The sequence below is a fragment of the Bufo gargarizans genome, chromosome 3 (genome assembly GCF_014858855.1).
Source record: "Bufo gargarizans isolate SCDJY-AF-19 chromosome 3, ASM1485885v1, whole genome shotgun sequence".
Taxonomy (NCBI): domain Eukaryota; kingdom Metazoa; phylum Chordata; class Amphibia; order Anura; family Bufonidae; genus Bufo; species Bufo gargarizans.
The window spans coordinates 70,851,847-70,862,536 of NC_058082.1; the positions used below are offsets into that span (position 1 = coordinate 70,851,847).

General features: G+C 44.4%; 1 pseudogene; it reads left to right on the plus strand.

Annotated features, from left to right (window-relative positions):
- Positions 1-240: 240 nt before the first annotated feature.
- LOC122931386 lies at positions 241-6,738 on the plus strand (annotated as a pseudogene).
- The last annotated feature ends 3,952 nt before the right edge of the window (positions 6,739-10,690 follow it).

A 10,690-nucleotide genomic window follows, 5' to 3' on the forward strand; every position in this document is an offset into this window, starting at 1 on the left:
TTTGTGTGTGCACCAGTTATTTAATTTTTTCACTTATAGCTGTGCTGCTAATGGCAAGGTAAACACCTTTAATTAATTAGTGAGTTTAACTTACTATTAGCAGTACAACTATGTACTTGTACTGTATAAAAAGTATAAAAATGAAAATCTAACTAACACTATGGAGCGCTGTTGTTCACTGGCACCCGGTTGTCTGATGGTTTCAAAAATGGCACTCGGTGTGTAAAAGGTTGCTGACCCCTGGTCTACGTGATAGAATTTCAAAAGAGAGGTTTACCACATGCTCACACACTTTTGAAGAAAACTGTAAAGCAAAAAATGAAGAACTGATAGATAAAATTGTCTCTGCTGAAATCCCTAACATAGACATCACTCCTCACTTACATACAATTGTAGCAAAGCATATGATTCATGGACCATGTGGAGTACTCAATCCTAATTCTCCATGTATGACAAATGACAAATGCTGTCAGGATTTTTTCCGAAAGGAATTCCAACAAAAAACTATTGCTAACAGCAATGGCTATCCAAAGTACAAGAGAAGAAATACAGGCCAAACTATAATTCTTAACGAAAAGAAAATGGATAACTCTTGGGTTGTACCATATAATCCTTACTTAGCATTGAAGTACAATAGCCACATTAGGCTACTTTCACACTAGCGTTCGGGCGGATCCGTTCTGAACGGATCCGCCCATAATAATGCAGACGGAGGCTCCGTTCAGAACGGATCCGTCTGCATTATATTAGCTAAAAAAAGCTAAGTGTGAAAATAGCCTCGTACGGATCCGTCCAGACTTTCAATGTAAAGTCAATGGGGGACGGATCCGCTTGAAGATTGAGCCACATTGTGGCATCTTCAAACGGATCCGTCCCCATTGACTTACATTGTAAGTCTGGACGGATCCGCACGCCTCCGCACGGCCAGGCGGACACCCGAACGCTGCAAGCAGCGTTCAGCTGTCCGCCTGTCCGTGCGGAGGCGAGCGGAGCGGAGGCTGAACGCCGCCAGACTGATGCAGTCTGAGCGGATCCGCCTCCATTCAGACTGCATCAGGGCTGGACGGCTGCGTTCGGGTCCGCTCGTGAGCTCCTTCAAACGGAGCTCACGAACGGAAACCCGAACGCTAGTGTGAAAGCAGCCTTAATGTGGAAGTTTGCGCATTAGTGAAAAGTGTCAAATACCTTTATAAATATGTGTACAAAGGTCATGATTGTGCAAATATTGTCATTCAAGAACAAGGTTCTTTGAATCACGATGAAATAAAGACCTTTACTAATGCAAGGTATGTGTCACTACCAGAGCTTTGAGACGTTCTCACAGCTCTGTGTCTCCACCCCTGTGATGATGTCACTTAGAGTTTGGAGGTGTTCTCACTGTTCTGTTTCTCCACCCCTGTGATGATGTCATTACTCCCAGCTGTTCCTCCTGCGTTTGATTCCCTGCCTTTAAATCACCCCTCCTCCTATTGCAGGGCGTGGATTATATTTCTCTTTTCAGTTGTAGCTCTGCCTTGAGTATCTTCACTTGTTAAGCTATTAGTTCTCTGGACCTGTGTTCTGTTGCTGCAAGCACTCCGGATATTGCCAGCGGCCCTTAGGATCCATCTTCTCTGCGGTTGCAGCTCCATCAGCTAAGTGTGCAGACATTGTTGTGTACCTGGTGATTTTCTGACTGGATCTGAGGTGGCCACGGTTCCCTCCATATTCTGAGCAGGGCATCGGTGGCCGTGCCCCTTCCACTATTGTAGGGGTTACAGGGCTCATCAGTTTTAGGTACGCGGGCATGCCTCGTTCCACCACTTGGATCCGGGCATGTGCTTTAGCAGCATAGGGAGAGTGTTGAGGGTCTGACAGGGGTCACCCTTTCTCTTCCCTAGTTTGGGTCCGGTCAGTAGCTCTTTTACCGTGTATGCTCTTGTTACCCTTAAAACAGCCGTGACATTATAATCCACCAAAACCGTCCTTGTTGACATGGATCCGCTTTCTGGCTTGGTTGACCGCATGCAGGGTCTTTCTTTGGAAGTAGCGGATCTCCGTCAATCTGTGACTCAGCTACAAGCATTGGGCTCTGCTCCGGCTCATGGAGTCTGTTGCGAGCCAAAGGTCTCACTTCCGGAAACGTTCTCCGGGGGCAGTGAGAATTTTGTTCGCTTCAGAGAGGCATGTAAACTCCATTTTTGTTTGTGTCCCCACTCCTCTGGTAATGAGGAACAGAGGGTGAGGATTGTCATCTCCCTGCTCAGGGGTAATGCTCAGACTTGGGCTTTTTCGCTGCCATCAGGGGATCCCTCCCTTCGATCCGTGGAAAGATTTTTTGTGGCCCTGGGACAGATATATGATGACCCGGATCGTGTTGCTCTGGCAGAATCGAACTTACGTGTTTTATGCCAGAACAAACTGTCTGCGGAGCTTTATTGTTCTGAATTTCGGAGATGGGCAGCTGATTCAGGCTGGAATGATGCTGCACTCCGAAGTCAGTTCTGTCATGGTCTCTCAGAGGGTTTGAAAGATGCCTTTGCTTTCCATGAGAGACCAACGTCCTTAGAGTCTGCCATGTCATTGGCGGTACGCCTTGACAGGCGTCTAAGGGAAAGAAACAAGACCTCTCCGTCCAGCCATTGTCAGTCTAGGGGCAATGGTGCGGACTCATTCAGTATGCAGGGGTCTCATCCTGTCTCGCTCCCCTCTGAGGAGGAGCTCATGCAGCTAGGCCGACTTGCCCCTGATAAAAGAGGATTTAGTCCTCAGAATTTGGTGTGTTTTTGTTGTGGGGGCATAGGTCATTTGGCAAATGTTTGTCCGTCTAGGAGATTCCTGAACTGTACTAAGAGCGATAATAAGAGAAAAACCTCAAGAGGTAGATCATCAAGTTCTGCTTCATCTGCTACTTTGGGCAAAGTTGATGTGGGAATTGATGCTTTTCCTCTGACCTGCAGTTCCCGTTTTCTCCTGTCTGCCAGGGTGGCGCTAGAGAGCAAAGTCATTCCTTGTGAGATTTTTGTCGATAGTGGAGCGGCCGTCAATCTTATTGACACTCAATTTGTAGCCTTGCATGGTTTTCAAGTTTGTACATTAGAAAAGGATATACCTGTTTTTGCTATTGACTCTGCTCCACTCTCACAGAGATCTCTGAAAGGCATTGTTCACAATATCCGGCTAGCTGTAGGTGACACTCATGTGGAGGAGATATCTTGTTTTGTCCTTAACGGATTGCCTTCTCCTCTAGTTTTGGGGTTACCCTGGCTCACTAGACATAACCCCACTATTGATTGGCAAGGAAGGCAAATAAATGAGTGGAGTGACTTTTGTAGAGAGAATTGTCTCACAGCGACTTTTGCAGAGGTGTCTACTAAAACTGTGCCATCATTTCTCTCTGAGTTCTCGGATGTGTTTTCCGAGAGCGGTGTTCAGGAGCTACCTCCTCACCGGGAGTTTGACTGTCCTATTAACCTCATTCCCGGCGCCAAGCTGCCAAAAGCACGCCTCTACAATCTCTCACAACCGGAAAGACTCGCAATGCGAACCTATATCTCCGAGAGTCTCGAGAAGGGGCATATTCGTCCCTCAAAGTCACCTGTTGCCGCGGGTTTTTTTTTTTGTTAAAAAAAAAGATGGCTCTCTGAGACCTTGCTTAGATTTTAGGGAGCTGAACTGTATCACGATTCGCGATCCCTATCCCCTTCCTCTGATCCCGGACCTCTTCAACCAAATTGTTGGGGCCAAGGTGTTTTCCAAATTGGATCTGAGAGGCGCGTACAACCTGGTCAGGGTCAGAGAGGGGAATGAATGGAAAACGGCCTTTAATACCCCTAACGGGCATTTCGAGAATCTCGTTATGCCTTTCGGCCTGATGAATGCTCCGGCCGTCTTTCAGCATTTTGTTAATAGTATTTTCTATCATTTAATGGGGAAATTTGTATTGGTGTATCTTGACGATATTTTGATTTTTTCCCCTGATGTTCAGACCCATCAGGATCATCTTTTTCAGGTCCTGCAGATACTGCGGGAGAATAAACTGTATGCCAAGCTGGAGAAATGTCTTTTTATGGTATCGGAGATTCAATTTCTGGGTTTTCTCCTCTCTGCTTCTGGTTTTCGCATGGATCCGGAGAAGGTCCGTGCTGTGCTGGAGTGGCAGCTTCCTGAAAATCAGAAGGCATTGATGCGCTTTCTGGGTTTTGCTAACTACTACAGAAAGTTCATTTTGAATTATTCCTCTATTGTCAAACCCCTTACTGACATGACAAAAAAGGGGACGGATTTTTCCTCTTGGTCGGAGGAGGCGCTTGCAGCCTTTTCTAAGATTAAAGAGAGTTTTGCGTCTGCTCCCATCTTGGTGCATCCCGATGTTTCCTTACCTTTTATTGTTGAGGTGGATGCTTCCGAGGTGGGTGTGGGTGCAGTTTTGTCCCAGGGCCCCTCTCCTGCCAAATGGCGACCTTGTGCCTTTTTCTCTAGAAAACTCTCCCCGGCAGAGAGAAACTATGATGTGGGAGATAGGGAGTTGTTGGCCATCAAGTTGGCTTTCGAGGAATGGCGCCATTGGTTGGAGGGGGCCAGGCACCCTATCACCGTTTTTACCGACCATAAGACTCTGGCGTACTTGGAGTCGGCCAGGCGTATGAATCCGAGACAGGCCAGATGGTCTCTGTTCTTCTCCAGATTCAATTTTGTTGTTACTTTCCGCCCTGGGATCAAGAATGTGAAGGCTGATGCTTTCTCTCGCCGTTTTCCGGGAGGAGGAAACTCTGAGGACCCGGGTCCCATTTTGGCGGAGGGGGTAGTTGTTTCTGCTCTATATTCCGATTTGGAGGCCGAGGTCCAGGCTGCCCAGACTGAGGCACCTGCCCGTTGTCCCTCCGGGCAGTTGTTCGTGCCTCCTGAGCTACGTCACAAACTCTTTAAGGAACATCATGATACGGTTCTTGCTGGTCACCCCGGGAGTAGAGCCACGGTAGATCTCATTGCTCGGAGACGTGCGCTCGCGCTAAGGTCCCTCGTTCACGACCTTCAGGTTCCCTTCTCCCGTTACCCATACCTTCCCGTCCTTGGACACACCTGTCCATGGACTTTATCACGGATCTTCCTCGTTCCTCGGGGAAGTCGGTGATCCTGGTGGTCGTGGACCGTTTTAGCAAGATGGCTCATTTCGTTCCTTTCCCTGGTTTACCCAATGCTAAAACGTTGGCGCAAGCTTTTGTCGACCATATTGTTAAATTGCACGGCATTCCCTCTGATATTGTTTCCGATAGAGGCACGCAGTTTGTATCCAGGTTCTGGAAGGCTTTCTGTTCTCGCCTGGGGGTTCGGCTGTCCTTCTCTTCTGCGTTTCACCCGCAGTCAATGGTCAGACTGAGCACTTAAAGTTTGGAGGTGTTCTCACTGTTCTGTTTCTCCACCCCTGTGATGATGTCATTACTCCCAGCTGTTCCTCCTGCGTTTGATTCCCTGCCTTTAAATCACCCCTCCTCCTATTGCAGGGCGTGGATTATATTTCTCTTTTCAGTTGTAGCTCTGCCTTGAGTATCTTCACTTGTTAAGCTATTAGTTCTCTGGACCTGTGTTCTGTTGCTGCAAGCACTCCGGATATTGTCAGCGGCCCTTAGGATCCGTCTTCTCTGCGGTTGCAGCTCCATCAGCTAAGTGTGCAGACATTGTTGTGTACCTGGTGATTTTCTGACTGGATCTGAGGTGGCCACGGTTCCCTCCATATTCTGAGCAGGGCATCGGTGGCCGTGCCCCTTCCACTATTGTAGGGGTTACAGGGCTCATCAGTTTTAGGTACGCGGGCATGCCTCATTCCACCACTTGGATCCGGGCATGTGCTTTAGCAGCATAGGGAGAGTGTTGAGGGTCTGACAGGGGTCACCCTTTCTCTTCCCTAGTTTGGGTCCGGTCAGTAGCTCTTTTACTGTGTATGCTCTTGTTACCCTTAAACAGCCGTGACAGTATGTCAGTGCTCCAGAAGCAGCATGGCGTTTGCATGGGTTTGAAATGCATTATCAATCACATAACATCCATAGATTAGCGGTGCATCTGCCTGAACAACAATCAGTTTTTTTCAACCCAAATAACATTACCACAGCGGTACAGAGAGTTTTAAACTCTGATACTCAATTGACAGTTTGGTTCAAATTGAATCAGCAAGATGAGGAAGCAAAGAATATATTATATTCTGACATTCCTTTGCACTATGTGTTTGACTCTCAAAATTGTTGTTGGAAATTATGTCAACGTGGTGCAGAAAGAATTATTGGACGAATGTATTCTGTCAATTTAACATCAGATATAGAGCATTACTGTCTGCGTCTACTATTGCTGCATGTGGCAGGTGCAGTGTCCTTTGAAGATCTGAGGACGGTAGAAGGAAATGTCTATCCCACTTTCCAAGAGGCTGCAAAAGCAAAAGGACTTATTAACGATGATCATGCGTGGGAGAACACTCTGGAAGATGCTGTCCACTTCACAATGCCTAAACAACTTAGGGAATTATTTGCATATATCTGTGTTTTTGCATCATTACAAAATATAAATGCACTTTTTCTAAAATATGAGCAATATCTCATTGAAGATTTAGTTCACCAACATAAACACAATGATGATTGCACAATATGTCGTAAGATCGCACTTAAAGAAATAGCCAACATTCTGGTACTACATGGCAAAAACCGTGAAGATTTTGGATTGTCTTCCACAATGCCAAATACTGATCTACTTTGGAATATGTATGACTAGGAATTACAAAAATACACTGGTGAAGAAATGGAGAAAACATTAAACAGAGAACAAAAAACAGCTTTAGAAAAAATATTGTCTGCAAGCAAAAATGACAACCTTTGCAACGTTGTTTTTTTGGGGGGGATGGTCCAGGAGGTAGTGGTAAAACCTATCTTTACAAAACTCTTCTCAGCACAGTTTGCGGAGAAGGTAACATTGCACTCCCTGTAGCCTCAACAGGTATAGCAGCCAATCTTCTTGGGGTGGAAGAACATACCTTTCAGTTCTTACAGTGGTCGACAAACTGCTAGAAGAAATAATGGATAACCCTTTGGAGGAAAAGTTTTATTACTTGGTGGAGATTTTTGGCAAACACTTCCAGTGGTTCCACATGGTGACCGGACAAAAATTGAAGAAGCATGTATAAAGTATAATAAACTGTGGCAAAACTTCAAAATACTTAACCTTACTAACAATATCCGTTCAGTTAACACTGAATTCAGCAATTGGTTGATCCAAGTTGGCAATGGTGATACACCACATATTGAAGGTTTGCCCGAAGACATAACTGAAATACCTTAAAAAATTTTATGTACAGGAAATATTGTCAAATAATTATTTGGAGAAAGAATTCCAGTTGCTGATGTCTCAAAGATAACGAAAAAAAATATTCTTTGCCCAAAGAACTCTGATCTTGATTGCATAAATGAAGAGGTGCTAAACATTTTGGAAGGAGATACTGTGACATTCCTCAGCTGAAACTCAGTTGATGACTCAACTGAGGAAGATATGCAGAACTATCCTATAGAGTTTCTTAATGAGCTAACTCCAACAGGAATGCCGAGGCATAAGCTGAACCTTAAAAAGGGAGCAATAATATGCTCCCTTGGAACATAAATACTAAAAGAGGATTGTGCAATGGAACCCGCCTCTTTGTTAAAGACTTGAAAAGAAACCTAATTTTTGCTCAAGTAATAACAGGTTCAGCTGAAGGGGACATGGTCTTTATTCCCCGTTTTGATTTGGCTCCATCTTCTACTAATTTATCATTTCCCTTAAGAAGGCGACAATTTCCTGTTACATTAGCCTTTGCCATGACAATTAATAAAGCTCAGGGGCAAACCTTAGAAAAAGTTGGCATTTACTTGCCAGAACCAGTATTCAGCCACTGTCAGTTATATGTTGGATTATCAAGAGTTAGAACTTTTTCAGATGTGGTTTTAAAGGTTGTAGATGGTCCTGAACAAGGCAAACTGTTGCCAAATTCAGACAGAATATTTACAAGAAATGTTGTCTACAAATAAAATGTAATAGAAAAATTTCAAGTCATAACATTCTCCCCCCCCCCCAATACCTGCTTCAGATATTGCATATTACAGATTGTTACAAAGTTTTACACTAAGGCAATAATAATTATACTTACTGTATTGTGATATATACATTTCCATTTTATTTTAATTATTTTAATTTTGAGTTCTTGGAAAAATATTTTTGACAAAAAATTAAATAAAAAGAAATACAATGTGGTCAAATTTCCATGCTATTTAATATAGACTGTTCCTACTAATGTTTATACCACTACTGTTCTAGCACCCGTTAGTAACGTGCTTAATGTCTATTTTGTTCCATATTGTTGCTGTTCGTAGTTACCTTAGGGTATTAAACATATAGTAATGAGTTGCTTAACTAGACATGAACCTTCATAATTAGAATTTGTCTTGATCTTGAGTCTTACTTGGCAGCAGGTGCCATCATGGTTCTTTACGGTATTAGGTACCTTTATAAAAACAAAGCATGGGCAGTATGGTTACATCATTATTTAGCCTCCATATTATTGGATGTTACGATGCAGCTACAAAAAAAACATCCTAAAGTGTTAAGAATTTCATAAAGACTTGTCTTTCAAATAGAACTTTTGACTGTGATTCCTGGTTGTGTAGAAATAACTATGTGATAACTTTTTCACTGTGTCTTTAGACTGGTGTATGTAGTAATTTGTGAGTTATCTTACTCCTTGTTGAGGCACAGCCGCTAGACTCTTCAGATTTATTTAGTGGCAACAATGTGTGTAACTCTTCAAAAGGGGTGTACATAGAGGGAAAAATGGCCCTATGGCAAAGATTAATATGGAGTCCCCTTCTGGTGCCCATGGACACCACCACCGACTGCCACTTGACACTGAAAGACTTGATGCTTGTTTGTACCCAATTTATTTCTCATGATCTATCAGTTGATTGCTGTGGGGAGAGGGGATCAATGCACAGGTAGGGCAGGAAGAACATTTTTGGAGAGGGAGCATGTAGGGGAATCTGTGAGAGGGGAACATGAAGAACAGTCTGTGAAACGGAGGGGATGAAGGGTATAGGAACCAGCCTGTGTGAGAGTGGACCCTGGGAGCAGTCTGTGAGAGAGAAGCGGAAATGGGGAGAAGTCTGTAAAACAGGGATATATAGGGAGCAGACTATGTGCGATAGGGGGACATAAAGAGGAATCTGTGTAACAGAGGGGGCCATGGAGAGAAGTTTGGAAGGGGGCATGGGGAGCAGTCTGTGTGAGAGCCAGAGCACAGAGAGAAGTCTATATTGCAGAGGAGACATAAGCAGCAGTGTGTTTGAAAGAGGAGATGTGGAGACAAGTCTGTATAACAGAAGGAAGCATGGGGAGCAGTCTGAATCACGGGCATGAGGCACAGTTTTTGAGAAAGAGGGCATGTAGAGAAGTCTATGTAAGATAGGAGACAAGCCTGTATAACAGAGGGGGCTTGGAGAGCAGTCTGTGAACGAGGGAGGAAACCTGTCTCTTCTGGTGTTAGCCTTCATACTACAGAGAAAACACTGGAGTCTAGACGGGTGAGTTACCCACTGGATGCCAGGTATGTAAAATTAAGCCTCTCTTTCTATGCCTAGACCAGCAGGGATAAGAACACTAATACTTTCTCTGGCATTAGCAAGCAAGAATATTGACATTAACCCCTTCACTTCTATAAACCACCAGAGATACAGACATTAAGCTCTTCATTGCCCTAGACTACTAGGGTTGTAAACAATCATTACATCACTGTCCTACATCACACAAATGTTACCATAAAACAAATTACTCAACCTAATTATGCACACCACTGATTATATAGTACAAAAGAGAGTTCATGAACAACATCACTGACCCAAAAGACAGAAGATTTTTTTTATATATGATCGATAAAATTTCCCAGATGATAAAGTAATTTCATTTATGAGAACGATCCAAGCACCACGAAAGAAGGGAAGAGGACGGACAGAGTACATCCCCCTCTTTTGCATATAGATTTGCTTCATATCCACATTTGAGCCTGCCTCTGCTGACATAATGAAAGGGTTGTCCCTATCTAGATTATTAAGTAACTTCCTTAGGTGGGAGGTCTGGACTACCTCCTCCTTACATCGATTAATCTGTCTGTCCCCTTCCCACATCATCAATCTTTTGCTGGAGCTGTGTTCTTTTACTTGGTGGAACTATATCACCAACATCAAGACCCAAGTACGCTACTAATTTATCTACTAAGGCATTGGTTTTATATTAGCTGTGAGACATTGACTGTGACGAGGGGACATCCTCTGCGTCTGGAGGAAAGAACAGGGGTCGAGTGGAGGGGGAACGCGTGGGAACGGCGTTCCTGCACTTTTTTCATGGCAGGAACGCCGTTCCCTTTACAAGCCTCAAGCCTCAAGCCAGGAGAACGCGGCTGAAATCAGGGGGTGAAGCGCACTGTGCAGGGCAGGCTAAGCGGCTTCACAGCTGTCTGTGCGGTGCTGCTGCTGTCTGTGACTACTCTCATGGCGCCCCGCCCCCTACTGACATCATCTCCTTCACTTCTTCTGTCGGCCTAATACGCTGCGAGTATGTTCAGTCACTTCGCAGCTGACACATAGGAGATCATTTAGAAGTTCATCATTAAGAAAAGTTTGTCCCTGGGATTCGAACTCACGACCTC